Source organism: Staurois parvus, unplaced genomic scaffold, assembly GCF_062004578.1.
Source record: "Staurois parvus isolate SC_StPar_1 unplaced genomic scaffold, SC_StPar_1.0 ptg000051l, whole genome shotgun sequence".
Lineage (NCBI taxonomy): Eukaryota > Metazoa > Chordata > Amphibia > Anura > Ranidae > Staurois > Staurois parvus.
This window is the reverse complement of record NW_028317847.1, coordinates 2,394,796-2,410,002: the sequence shown is the minus strand read 5'-3', so window position 1 is coordinate 2,410,002 and position 15,207 is coordinate 2,394,796. Positions and strand designations below refer to the sequence as shown.

The 15,207-nt window shown below is 51.3% G+C and overlaps 1 protein-coding gene and 1 non-coding gene across 3 annotated transcripts in view; one reads left to right on the top strand and one right to left on the bottom strand.

The window, feature by feature from the left end:
- Positions 1 to 15,207, bottom strand: part of RUNDC3B (RUN domain containing 3B) — a 346,416-nt gene that overhangs the window by 37,986 nt on the left and 293,223 nt on the right. The gene's annotated exons all lie outside the window — the stretch shown is intronic.
- TRNAE-UUC (transfer RNA glutamic acid (anticodon UUC)) lies at positions 7,117 to 7,188 on the top strand. Its single transcript has one exon. It is a non-coding gene; the product is annotated as a tRNA-Glu (tRNA).

Genomic DNA, 15,207 nt, shown 5'->3' with positions numbered 1-15,207 from the left:
AGAAATTTCATCAAAAACTCCCCAGATATCCATATGGAGGGGGGGAGCATGAAGATTATGGAGGAACACCGATATTTCATCAAAGACTCCCCAGATATACGCATGGAGGAGGAGGGGACCATGAAGATGATGGAAGAACTGGAGCAGGAAAAGGTCAGAGAACTGGAAAACGAGTCCCCAGGACCCATCAGTTGGTTTTCACTACTGGCCACCACTCCATTCTGGTACAAGGGGACAGTCCTGATAAGTGTTCTCATTCTGAGGTACATCCTGCGCAGGAATCACCTGGCCACAGTATTAGCTCAATATTTGAAGATCCTGGAGCTGATTGAATTCTTTTATCTACTACTCCATGTCTGGTACAGCGAGGGGCCAACCTCAGAGAACACAGTTCTGCCCATGCTTAAAAATGCCACTGACTGCTACCAATGGATGGTTGCTGGGCTCCAGTCAGTCTGGTCCAATGGGTGGGCAGCCTTAGGGAACACAGTGCTACCCATGCTTATAAATACTGTTGCTGAGCACCGATCAGAATGCTTGTTGGGGCTTATCATCTTGCTGCTGGTACTGTTCCTAAAATATTTCAAGCCATTTCACCAATGGATCCAACCAACGAAAAGCAACATCAACCCACTGACGATTGACATCAATCTAACAACAGACAGCACTATGGACCAGGCTGACTTTCGTACTCCCATCCCCACACCTCCTAGGAATAACGTCCGTTTTCACATGAAGGTTTTACTCCGGGAAATGAGGAGGAGCGAGCAAAACAAGCGGCTCTGGCACATTAACATCTTCCCATCAACAAGTGAAAGTGTGGACAGTGCTATGGAAGAGACTGACTTTCCCATTCCCAGCGTCCCACCTCCCAGGGATGACATCCGTGCTCACCTACGGGATTTAAGCCGGCCATTGAAGAGGCGCAGGCCAACCAAGGAGTTCAGACATGGCTACATCCTTTCATCAACAAGTGAAAATGTGGACAGTGCTATGGAAGAGACCGACTTTCCCATTCCCAGCGTCCCACCTCCCAGGGATGACATGCGTGCTCACCTACGGGATTTATGCCGGCCAATGAAGAGGCGCAGGCCAACCACAGAGTTCAGGCACGGCAAAATGTTCTCATCAATGAGTGACGTCATTCCACAGGTTGATGATGCCGTCCCATCAACGCATGACATCATTCCTAAGAGATATTCTACCATGTCATCAATCAGTGACATCATCCAACCACCAAGCGATGACATTAGTTCTGGGACTGACCAACCGACTGGCCATCCCAGCGGCGCATCTCCTAGTGATAGCACCTGCTTTAATCTACACAATTTATTCCAGCGAAAGAAGAAGCACAAGCGACCTAAGGTGAAAAATAACAAAAATCCCACCTCATACCTGGTCGGCGTTTTCTTGTGCGGGAGACATCCAATTATATGTCCAGCAGACTGTTTCATCTTCGACTTGTAAATATCGCAGCCGTATTCACCTATTGTCAGGGGTCGGGTGTTCTGCCGCGTTACGCCGGGTGGCGCATGCACAGAACACCGACACGCTCTAGCCAGCGGGCCCTGGGCGATCGTGGCAGCGGCGACGGCCGCGCATGCGCACTCGCGATCGTGGACAGGCGCCTGGCACCAATGACAGCGCAGGACGCGCTATTTAAACAGGACAGGAGGTATGTGTAATTGCCGTTTAGTCTTATTGTCCTGTTCCTGTCATCTGATTTGTGAAGTTTCCTGTTGCCGACCTCTGCTTGATCCTGACCCTGCCGATTGTCTCCTGCATGACCCCTGGCTTGACCTGACCATTCTCTGCCTGATCCTCTGGTATCTCGCTGCCCACACGTTGCTGAACCCGGCTCGTGACCCTGACCATTCTCTGCCTGCTCCTCCGGTACCTCGCTGCCCACACGTTGCTGAACCCGCCTCGTGACCCTGACCATTCTCTGCCTGCTCTTCCGGTATCTCGCTGCCCACACCTTGCTGAACCCGGCTCGTGACCCTGACCATTCTCTGCCTGCTCCTCCGGTACCTCGCTGCCAGCACGTTGCTGAAACCGCCTCGTGACCCTGACCATTCTCTGCCTGCTCCTCCGGTACCTCGCTGCCCACATGTTGCTGAACCCGGCTCGTGACCCTGACCATTCTCTGCCTGCTCCTCCGGTAGCTCGCTGCCCACACGTTGCTGAACCCGGCTCGTGACCCTGACCATTCTCTGCCTGCTCCTCCGGTACCTCGCTGCCAGCATGTTGCTGACCCGGCCTGCCTGACTACGCCTTACGTTACGCTGACTGTTCATCCATCCATCCCGCATTGATCAGTCCCTGCTGCCAGGCCTACCAGCCTCTTCACGTCAGGCTCTATTTCCCGCAACACCTCTGACGGTACTCTCTACCACTGCTGGACGTACTCAGGGGTCGCGCCCTGGTCTCGGTCTGCTCCAAGTCCATCCCCACCATCAGGGGCCCTGGTGCATAAGCAGATTGGGACTTAGACCCTGCGTGCTGAGGAACCCCGCACTGTGGGTTGCTAGAGATACCGGCAGGCGGTGTCTGACACCTATAGAATGTATTGCGGCTAAAGAAGAAGCGCGGGCCAACCGAAGAGGCCGGCCAGAAGACTCAGAGAGAACATTGGATACACAGATATTCGTACACATTTCTGCGTGTCGCCTATTCAAGCGTTTGTCGCACCAAAGAAACTCAGGGACAAAATTTCAGCCTTCAGCCAGGTGCGATGTAACAAACACGTTTTCCCGCAATTCTCATGCGTCTTGCCATGCGACAATTGCAGCAACATCACACTGCATTCGGGGCGCCATGTTGATGGTCAACGTCTCTTTGGTGCCTCTTGAGACATCTCCTTAGAGGACGTCACTGGCAGGAAGGGTTCTCATTGGCCCCAGCAGAAAAGGAAGACTTTGAAGACTCCTCCTGCCTCTGAAGCCAATCAGAGTTCCTTTCTTTTCTCCCAGGCTTAAGCCTCTAAGGCCAGACCTAAGCCAGGGGCCCAGCTCAGTCACAAGCCTGGGGCCCCTAATCCCCAAACCTTCAGACTAGTCCTATTAAACATCCTGAAGGGATTTCCCTACTTTCTAAAGTGGGGGGACGTCTGTTGGCCTTTGGGGTCACCTGGTCAGCAGACATCTCAGAAGCTCAGGTAAGAGACGTGGTGTCCAGGGGCTACAGGCTAGAGTTCATCTCCCTGCCCCCACCCCGTTTCGTTTTGTCCAACCTGCCGGTGTCCCCGCAGGGACTAGCGGTCCTCCATGCTGCTCCTGCAGATCTGCTGACCCAAGGAGATCTCCCCATTGTACCAACAGCAGAATAGTTCCCGGGTTTTTAGGCCACATTCACAGGGGACATATCAATCTGTACCGCCGTGGAGGGCCGTGTTTATTTGCAGGGGATGTACCGGTGTTCATGCATCCCTGTGCAGGCAGTTCCATTGATGTCAGTTGGGACGTAGTGGTAACATGGACACAGATGCTGATCCCAATCTGACATCCGTATGGATGCATGGCCCTGAACGCACACTGTGTTCAGAGCTGTTCACTCGCACAGATGTTAGATTGGGTGCAGTGTCTGTATCCATGCAGCCGCTGCATCCCAATTGACATCAATGAACCTGCCTGCACAGGGATGCATGAACACCGGTACATCCCCTGCAAGTAAACACGGCCCCCCACGGCTGTACGGATTAGTACGCTCCCTGTGACCGGGGCCTTACTCCAACCTTTTCCCTGTTCTAAAGCCTCCCAGCCGGTTCACACTATGTGGTGCGGGACACTGCATGGAATCCGCACAGGAATCACACCGCATTCCTCTGCGCATTCCATGCAAATGTCTGTGCGCTGCGATTTGGGACATACACTTTCTATGGCTCAAATCACATCGCATCCGCACCACAAAGGTGCAGGACTGTCTTTAGATCCGCCCCTGAATCACATAGCATGGGTCTTCTCACCCATGTCATGTGATTTCTGGCAATCACATCGCGTCTTGCCATCTGTTTCGGGTGTCAATAATTTATTACTGACTCCAGCACCAGATCGCATGAACGTGATGCGATTGCAATGCGGTGCGGGAAACGCACAGAATTCGCAGCGTTTCCCGCACCGCATTGGTGTGAACCCGAGCTCAAGGAGGACATAGGCTGCATTCACTCGGGGGATTAGGGGCATACAGCGGATTCCTGCGGATGGGATCACTGTGAACAGTGGGGGGTGGGAAGTCTGTACAAAGCAATGACAGGCTGACAGGAGCCGCGACCATTCCCATGTATCCGCACATCCATCGGTCATCTACGGTTAGGGCCAGGATCGCTCATCCTTCCCTGACCACAGATGATCGATGGATGTGCGGATACATGGGAATGGTCCCGGCTCAGCCTGTCATTGCTTTGTACAGACTTCCCATCCCCCACTGTTCACAGTGATCCCAGCCGCAGGAATCCCCTGTATGCCCCCTAATCCCCCGAGTGAATGCAGCCTATGCCCTCCTTGAGGCTTTAGAACAAGGAAACGGTTGGAGTAAAAACCCGGAAACCATTCTGCTGTTGGTACAATGGGGAGATCTCCTTGGGTCAGCAGATCTGCAGGAGCAGCATGGAGGACCGCTAGTCCCTGCGGGGACACCGGTAGGTTGGACAACACGAAGCGGGGTGGGGGCTGGGAGATGAACTCTAGCCTGTAGCCTCTGGACACCACGTCTCTTACCTGAGCTTCTGAGATGTCTGCTGACCAGGTGACCCCAAAGGCCAACAGACGTCCCCCCACTTTAGGAAATGGGGGCTTCCCTTCAGGAGGTTTAATAGGACTAGTCTGAAGGTTTGGGGATTAGGGGCCCCAGGTTTGTGACTGAACTGGGCCCCTGGCTTAGGTCTGGTCTTTGAGGATGAAGCTTGGGAGAAAAGAAAGGAACTCTGATTGGCTTTAGAGGCAGGAGGAGTCTTCAAAGTCTTCCTTTTCTGCTGGGGCCAATGAGAACCCTTCCTGCCAGTGACGTCCTTTATGGAGATGTCTGAAGAGGCACCAAAGAGACGTTCTCCATCAACATGGCGCCCCAAATGCAGTGTGATGTTGCTGCAATTGTCGCATGGCAAGACGCATGAGAATTGCGGGAAGACGTGTGTGTTACATCGCACCTGGCTGAAGGCACCAAAGAGACGTTCACCATCAGAAGACATATATACAATGTTCTCTCTATATTGGGGTGTCACCCCTCCCCCACCATATCTGTATATACAATGTTCTCTCTATATTGGGGTGTCACCCCTCCCCCATCATATCTGTATATACAATGTTCTCTCTATATTGGGGTGTCACCCCTCCCCCATCATATCTGTATATACAATGTTCTCTCTATATTGAGGTGTCACCCCTCCCCCATCATATCTGTATATACAATGTTCTCTCTATATTGGGGTGTCACCCCTCCCCCATCATATCTGTATATACAATGTTCTCTCTATATTGAGGTGTCACCCCTCCCCCACCATATCTGTATATACAATGTTCTCTCTATATTGGGGTGTCCTCCCTCCCCCATCATATCTGTATATACAATGTTCTCTCTATATTGTTGTGTCACCCCTCCCCCATCATATCTGTACATACAATGTTCTCTCTATATTGGGGTGTAACCCCCCCCCCCATCATATCTGTATATACAATGTTCTCTCTATATTGGGGTGCCCCCCCCCATCATATCTGTATATACAATGTTCTCTCTATATTGGGGTGTAACCACCCCCCCCATCATATCTGTATATACAATGTTCTCTCTATATTGGGGTGCCCCCCTTCCCCCATCATATCTGTATATACAATGTTCTCTCTATATTGGGGTGCCCTCCCCATCATATCTGTATATACAATGTTCTCTCTATATTGGGGTGTAACCACCCCCCCATCATATCTGTATATACAATGTTCTCTCTATATTGGGGTGCCCCCCCCTCCCCCATCATATCTGTATATACAATGTTCTCTCTATATTGGGGTACCCCCCCTCCCCCATCATATCTGTATACAATGGGTATCTTGGTACAATGGGGAGATCTCCTTGGGTCAGCAGATCTGCAGGAGCAGCATGGAGGACCGCTAGTCCCTGCGGGGACACCGGTAGGTTGGACAACACGAAGCGGGGTGGGGGCTGGGAGATGAACTCTAGCCTGTAGCCTCTGGACACCACATCTCTTACCTGAGCTTCTGAGATGTCTGCTGACCAGGTGACCCCAAAGGCCAACAGACGTCCCCCCACTTTAGGAAATGGGGGCTTCCCTTCAGGAGGTTTAATAGGACTAGTCTGAAGGTTTGGGGATTAGGGGCCCCAGGTTTGTGACTGAACTGGGCCCCTGGCTTAGGTCTGGTCTTTGAGGATGAAGCTTGGGAGAAAAGAAAGGAACTCTGATTGGCTTTAGAGGCAGGAGGAGTCTTCAAAGTCTTCCTTTTCTGCTGGGGCCAATGAGAACCCTTCCTGCCAGTGACGTCCTTTATGGAGATGTCTGAAGAGGCACCAAAGAGACGTTCTCCATCAACATGGCGCCCCAAATGCAGTGTGATGTTGCTGCAATTGTCGCATGGCAAGACGCATGAGAATTGCGGGATGACGTGTGTGTTACATCGCACCTGGCTGAAGGCACCAAAGAGACGTTCACCATCAGAAGACATATATACAATGTTCTCTCTATATTGGGGTGTCACCCCTCCCCCACCATATCTGTATATACAATGTGCTCTCTATATTGGGGTGTCACCCCTCCCCCATCATATCTGTATATACAATGTGCTCTCTATATTGGGGTGTCACCCCTCCCCCATCATATCTGTATATACAATGTTCTCTCTATATTGGGGTGCCCCCCCATCATATCTGTATATACAATGTTCTCTCTATATTGGGGTGCCCCCCCTCCCCCATCATATCTGTATATACAATGTTCTCTCTATATTGGGGTGCCCCCCCTCCCCCATCATATCTGTATATACAATGTTCTCTCTATATTGGGGTGCCCCCCCTCCCCCATCATATCTGTATATACAATGGAGAGAAGGGTTGGGATTGGTGGGTCGGAGGCACGGAGGAGACCTTCGCCATCAGAAGACATGGAACCTCGCGTTGGTGGTGTAGTGGTTAGCATGGCTGCTTTTCCAGCAGCTGACCCGGGTTCAATTCCCGGCCAACGCAATCTCCAACATGGCTGCCTCCCCTCCTAGATGATCGGAGTCCCCCAGGGGAAAAGGCCGAGACAAATCCAATGTGGAGGATATATTACTGGTGGGATCAATAACAAACCAAAACCAATGAAGGGAATGTGTCGTGCGATTGGACAGATTTCATTACACACGCTCCAATAGCAGACTTCCTGCAGATGGATCGCATTGTTCTGTGTTCTCCATTCCAGCCAGTAGGTGGAGAACTCCACCCCTTCTCTGGTATGTTCTAGGCCGGGGGGGCCAAACTTTCCAGTACGGGGGCCGAAAGTCCCATATTTATACATGCATAAAATCAGAGTCCCCCCTTATGTCAGAGTCCCCAATATAGTCACCACTTACCTCCTCAGGACCCCCCTTTATATCTAGGTCCCCATCAAAGTCCCCTCATATCTGTGTCCCCATCAGAGTCCCCTCATATCTGTGTCCCCATCAGAGTCCCCTCATATCTTTGTCCCCATCAGAGTCCCCTCATATCTGTGTCCTCATCAGAGTCCCCCCATATCTGTGTCTCCATCAGAGTCCCCTCATATCTGTGTCCCCATCAGAGTCCCCCCATATCTGTGTCCCCATCAGAGTCCCCCCATATCTGTGTCCCCATCAGAGTCCCCTCATATCTGTGTCCCCATCAGAGTCCCCTCATATCTGTGTCCCCATCAGAGTCTCCTCATATCTGTGTCCCCATCAGAGTCCCCCCATATCTGTGTCTCCATCAGAGTCCCCTCATATCTGTGTCCCCATCAGAGTCTCCTCATATCTGTGTCCCCATCAGAGTCAATTGTTGGCCCTAAATACAAATACCGGAAAAAAGAATAATCCATCAACTCTGAGGAACGGGTGCTGCCCACTTACCTGCCATGTTGGTGGTGTGACAATGGCCCCCCCTTCACAACTATTGATAGTGGTTATAGTGGTTATAGGGGAGGGGTATAGCGGTGATGGGGGGGAGGGGTCAGTAGTGATGGGGGGGAGGGGTCAGTAGTGATTATCACACCCCCTATAATGCAGCATTATTATTATATAGTAATGAGATGATTACAGATCTTGTTATTGATAATAATGCGTGCTCCCCCTCCCCCCCTCTCCCCCCAGTGTCTCCCTCCTCCCAACACTTCACCTTCCCCTCCCCTCCCCCCCAGTACTGGGACACACCATCACTTCCTGCCTGGTCTCCATGGTGATGGGTCTTCCAGGAGGAAATCCATGGTGATGGGACACTACAGGAGGAGCTGAGTGTTGCTGCCCTCTAGCGGCTCCTGTGTGCATTACATCAGGGAAATGTCAGCACAGAGAATGGCCAGGAGATTTATGTCATCCAAATACACAGAACAGCTTGATTGTATTATAATTATTGGGATTATTAATATTACACCCATTATTGTTTATATTACAATTAATATCAATCATTAGAATCCTATTAATACAGTAAAATAAATAAAATGACATTATAATAACATTGTATGAATATAAACAGAGGCGTCTATATTATTAATACAGGGAAATGTTATCAATGTTATATAATAGGATCCAATCCAATGCCGCCTGGGCTGGATCCCAGATGAGCCAATCAGAGTAAAGCAGGCTGAACAGAGGCTGTTGATTGGTCACACATAAACACCCCAGATGAGCCAATCAGAGCAAAGCAGGCTGAACAGAGTCTGCTGATTGGTCACACATAAACACCCCCAGATGAGCCAATCAGAGCAAAGCAGGCTGAACAGAGGCTGCTGATTGGTCACACATAAACTCCGCCCCCCTCACTGTGGTCACATGACCTCCCTCACTGTGACTTTGCACTGTGCACAGGCTGAGTCCTCAGTTGCTGTTTTCTCTCACCAGAGACAGCTGCTTCCTTACAGAGCTCCTGTGACTGATTGCTTTGTATCTCATTGCACTCAATCTACAGCGATTGGAATCGACTTTCCATTTATATCCAGCGATCCACAGCGATCAGTAACTGCTGATTTCTGTATTTCTAAAAAAAAAAAAAAAATGTGCAGAATCTTTGCCGTGATTGGTATTCTGTTGCTCCCTTTTGGAGTACACAGAAAGGACATCAAAGACTCCACAAAGACCGGCATGGACAAGGACAATGATATGAAGATTATGGAGGAACGAAGAAATTTCATCAAAAACTCCCCAGATATCCATATGGAGGGGGGGAGCATGAAGATTATGGAGGAACACCGATATTTCATCAAAGACTCCCCAGATATACGCATGGAGGAGGAGGGGACCATGAAGATGATGGAAGAACTGGAGCAGGAAAAGGTCAGAGAACTGGAAAACGAGTCCCCAGGACCCATCAGTTGGTTTTCACTACTGGCCACCACTCCATTCTGGTACAAGGGGACAGTCCTGATAAGTGTTCTCATTCTGAGGTACATCCTGCGCAGGAATCACCTGGCCACAGTATTAGCTCAATATTTGAAGATCCTGGAGCTGATTGAATTCTTTTATCTACTACTCCATGTCTGGTACAGCGAGGGGCCAACCTCAGAGAACACAGTTCTGCCCATGCTTAAAAATGCCACTGACTGCTACCAATGGATGGTTGCTGGGCTCCAGTCAGTCTGGTCCAATGGGTGGGCAGCCTTAGGGAACACAGTGCTACCCATGCTTATAAATACTGTTGCTGAGCACCGATCAGAATGCTTGTTGGGGCTTATCATCTTGCTGCTGGTACTGTTCCTAAAATATTTCAAGCCATTTCACCAATGGATCCAACCAACGAAAAGCAACATCAACCCACTGACGATTGACATCAATCTAACAACAGACAGCACTATGGACCAGGCTGACTTTCGTACTCCCATCCCCACACCTCCTAGGAATAACGTCTGTTTTCACATGAAGGTTTTACTCCGGGAAATGAGGAGGAGCGAGCAAAACAAGCGGCTCTGGCACATTAACATCTTCCCATCAACAAGTGAAAGTGTGGACAGTGCTATGGAAGAGACTGACTTTCCCATTCCCAGCGTCCCACCTCCCAGGGATGACATCCGTGCTCACCTACGGGATTTAAGCCGGCCATTGAAGAGGCGCAGGCCAACCAAGGAGTTCAGACATGGCTACATCCTTTCATCAACAAGTGAAAATGTGGACAATGCTATGGAAGAGACCGACTTTCCCATTCCCAGCGTCCCACCTCCCAGGGATGACATGCGTGCTCACCTACGGGATTTATGCCGGCCAATGAAGAGGCGCAGGCCAAACACAGAGTTCAGGCACGGCAAAATGTTCTCATCAATGAGTGACGTCATTCCACAGGTTGATGATGCCGTCCCATCAACGCATGACATCATTCCTAAGAGATATTCTACCATGTCATCAATCAGTGACATCATCCAACCACCAAGCGATGACATTAGTTCTGGGACTGACCAACCGACTGGCCATCCCAGCGGCGCATCTCCTAGTGATAGCACCTGCTTTAATCTACACAATTTATTCCAGCGAAAGAAGAAGCACAAGCGACCGAAGGTGAAAAATAACAAAAATCCCACCTCATACCTGGTCGGCGTTTTCTTGTGCGGGAGACATCCAATTATATGTCCAGCAGACTGTTTCATCTTCGACTTGTAAATATCGCAGCCGTATTCACCTATTGGCAGGGGTCGGGTGTTCTGCCGCGTTACGCCGGGTGGCGCATGCACAGAACACCGACACGCTCTAGCCAGCGGGCCCTGGGCGATCGTGGCAGCGGCGACGGCCGCGCATGCGCACTCGCGATCGTGGACAGGCGCCTGGCACCAATGACAGCGCAGGACGCGCTATTTAAACAGGACAGGAGGTATGTGTGATTGCCGTTTAGTCTTATTGTCCTGTTCCTGTCATCTGATTTGTGAAGTTTCCTGTTGCCGACCTCTGCTTGATCCTGACCCTGCTGATTGTCTCCTGCATGACCCCTGGCTTGACCTGACCATTCTCTGCCTGATCCTCCGGTATCTCGCTGCCCACACCTTGCTGAACCCAGCTCGTGACCCTGACCATTCTCTGCCTGCTCCTCCGGTATCTCGCTGCCCACACCTTGCTGAACCCGGCTCGTGACCCTGACCATTCTCTGCCTGCTCCTCCGGTACCTCGCTGCCCACACGTTGCTGAAACCGCCTCGTGACCCTGACCATTCTCTGCCTGCTCCTCCGGTACCTCGCTGCCAGCACGTTGCTGACCCGGCTCGTGACCCTGACCATTCTCTGCCTGCTCCTCCGGTACCTCGCTGCCCACATGTTGCTGAACCCGGCTCGTGACCCTGACCATTCTCTGCCTGCTCCTCCGGTACCTCGCTGCCCACACGTTGCTGAACCCGGCTCGTGACCCTGACCATTCTCTGCCTGCTCCTCCGGTACCTCGCTGCCAGCATGTTGCTGACCCGGCCTGCCTGACTACGCCTTACGTTACGCTGACTGTCCATCCATCCATCCCGCATTGATCAGTCCCTGCTGCCAGGCCTACCAGCCTCTTCACGTCAGGCTCTATTTCCCGCAACACCTCTGACGGTACTCTCTACCACTGCTGGACGTACTCAGGGGTCGCGCCCTGGTCTCGGTCTGCTCCAAGTCCATCCCCACCATCAGGGGCCCTGGTGCATAAGCTGATTGGGACTTAGACCCTGCGTGCTGAGGAACCCCGCACTGTGGGTTGCTAGAGATACCGGCAGGCGGTGTCTGACACCTATAGAATGTATTGCGGCTAAAGAAGAAGCGCGGGCCAACCGAAGAGGCCGGCCAGAAGACTCAGAGAGAACATTGGATACACAGATATTCGTACACATTTCTGCGTGTCGCCTATTCAAGCGTTTGTCGCACCAAAGAAACTCAGGGACAAAATTTCAGCCTTCAGCCAGGTGCGATGTAACAAACACGTTTTCCCGCAATTCTCATGCGTCTTGCCATGCGACAATTGCAGCAACATCACACTGCATTCGGGGCGCCATGTTGATGGTCAACGTCTCTTTGGTGCCTCTTGAGACATCTCCATAGAGGACGTCACTGGCAGGAAGGGTTCTCATTGGCCCCAGCAGAAAAGGAAGACTTTGAAGACTCCTCCTGCCTCTGAAGCCAATCAGAGTTCCTTTCTTTTCTCCCAGGCTTAAGCCTCTAAGGCCAGACCTAAGCCAGGGGCCCAGCTCAGTCACAAGCCTGGGGCCCCTAATCCCCAAACCTTCAGACTAGTCCTATTAAACATCCTGAAGGGATTTCCCTACTTTCTAAAGTGGGGGGACGTCTGTTGGCCTTTGGGGTCACCTGGTCAGCAGACATCTCAGAAGCTCAGGTAAGAGACGTGGTGTCCAGGGGCTACAGGCTAGAGTTCATCTCCCTGCCCCCACCCCGTTTCGTTTTGTCCAACCTGCCGGTGTCCCCGCAGGGACTAGCGGTCCTCCATGCTGCTCCTGCAGATCTGCTGACCCAAGGAGATCTCCCCATTGTACCAACAGCAGAATAGTTCCCGGGTTTTTAGGCCACATTCACAGGGGACATACCAACCTGTACCGCCGTGGAGGGCCGTGTTTATTTGCAGGGGATGTACCGGTGTTCATGCATCCCTGTGCAGGCAGTTCCATTGATGTCAGTTGGGACGTAGTGGTAACATGGACACAGATGCTGATCCCAATCTGACATCCGTATGGATGCATGGCCCTGAACGCACACTGTGTTCAGAGCTGTTCACCCGCACAGATGTTAGATTGGGAGCAGTGTCTGTATCCATGCAGCCGCTGCATCCCAATTGACATCAATGAACCTGCCTGCACAGGGATGCATGAACACCGGTACATCCCCTGCAAGTAAACACGGCCCCCCACGGCTGTACGGATTAGTACGCTCCCTGTGACCGGGGCCTTACTCCAACCTTTTCCCTGTTCTAAAGCCTCCCAGCCGGTTCACACTATGTGGTGCGGGACACTGCATGGAATCCGCACAGGAATCACACCGCATTCCTCTGCGCATTCCATGCAAATGTCTGTGCGCTGCGATTTGGGACATACACTTTCTATGGCTCAAATCACATCGCATCCGCACCACAAAGGTGCAGGACTGTCTTTAGATCCGCCCCTGAATCACATAGCATGGGTCTTCTCACCCATGTCATGTGATTTCTGGCAATCACATCGCGTCTTGCCATCTGTTTCGGGTGTCAATAATTTATTACTGACTCCCGCACCAGATCGCATGAACGTGATGCGATTGCAATGCGGTGCGGGAAACGCACAGAATTCGCAGCGTTTCCCGCACCGCATTGGTGTGAACCCGAGCTCAAGGAGGACATAGGCTGCATTCACTCGGGGGATTAGGGGCATACAGCGGATTCCTGCGGATGGGATCACTGTGAACAGTGGGGGGTGGGAAGTCTGTACAAAGCAATGACAGGCTGACAGGAGCCGCGACCATTCCCATGTATCCGCACATCCATCGGTCATCTACGGTTAGGGCCAGGATCGCTCATCCTTCCCTGACCACAGATGATCGATGGATGTGCGGATACATGGGAATGGTCCCGGCTCAGCCTGTCATTGCTTTGTACAGACTTCCCATCCCCCACTGTTCACAGTGATCCCAGCCGCAGGAATCCCCTGTATGCCCCCTAATCCCCCGAGTGAATGCAGCCTATGCCCTCCTTGAGGCTTTAGAACAAGGAAACGGTTGGAGTAAAAACCCGGAAACCATTCTGCTGTTGGTACAATGGGGAGATCTCCTTGGGTCAGCAGATCTGCAGGAGCAGCATGGAGGACCGCTAGTCCCTGCGGGGACACCGGTAGGTTGGACAACACGAAGCGGGGTGGGGGCTGGGAGATGAACTCTAGCCTGTAGCCTCTGGACACCACGTCTCTTACCTGAGCTTCTGAGATGTCTGCTGACCAGGTGACCCCAAAGGCCAACAGACGTCCCCCCACTTTAGGAAATGGGGGCTTCCCTTCAGGAGGTTTAATAGGACTAGTCTGAAGGTTTGGGGATTAGGGGCCCCAGGTTTGTGACTGAACTGGGCCCCTGGCTTAGGTCTGGTCTTTGAGGATGAAGCTTGGGAGAAAAGAAAGGAACTCTGATTGGCTTTAGAGGCAGGAGGAGTCTTCAAAGTCTTCCTTTTCTGCTGGGGCCAATGAGAACCCTTCCTGCCAGTGACGTCCTTTATGGAGATGTCTGAAGAGGCACCAAAGAGACGTTCTCCATCAACATGGCGCCCCGAATGCAGTGTGATGTTGCTGCAATTGTCGCATGGCAAGACGCATGAGAATTGCGGGAAGACGTGTGTGTTACATCGCACCTGGCTGAAGGCACCAAAGAGACGTTCACCATCAGAAGACATATATACAATGTTCTCTCTATATTGGGGTGTCACCCCTCCCCCATCATATCTGTATATACAATGTTCTCTCTATATTGGGGTGTCACCCCTCCCCCACCATATCTGTATATACAATGTTCTCTCTATATTGGGGTGTCACCCCTCCCCCATCATATCTGTATATACAATGTTCTCTCTATATTGGGGTGTCACCCCTCCCCCATCATATCTGTATATACAATGTTCTCTCTATATTGAGGTGTCACCCCTCCCCCATCATATCTGTATATACAATGTTCTCTCTATATTGGGGTGTCACCCCTCCCCCATCATATCTGTATATACAATGTTCTCTCTATATTGAGGTGTCACCCCTCCCCCATCATATCTGTATATACAATGTTCTCTCTATATTAGGGTGTCACCCCTCCCCCATCATATCTGTATATACAATGTTCTCTCTATATTGGGGTGTCACCCCTCCCTCATCATATCTGTATATACAATGTTCTCTCTATATTGAGGTGTCACCCCTCCCCCATCATATCTGTATATACAATGTTCTCTATATTGGGGTGTCACCCCTCCCCCATCATATCTGTATATACAATGTTCTCTCTATATTGGGGTGTCCTCCCACCCCCATCATATCTGTATATACAATGTTCTCTCTATATTGTTGTGTCAAAGCTCCCCCATCATATCTGTACAT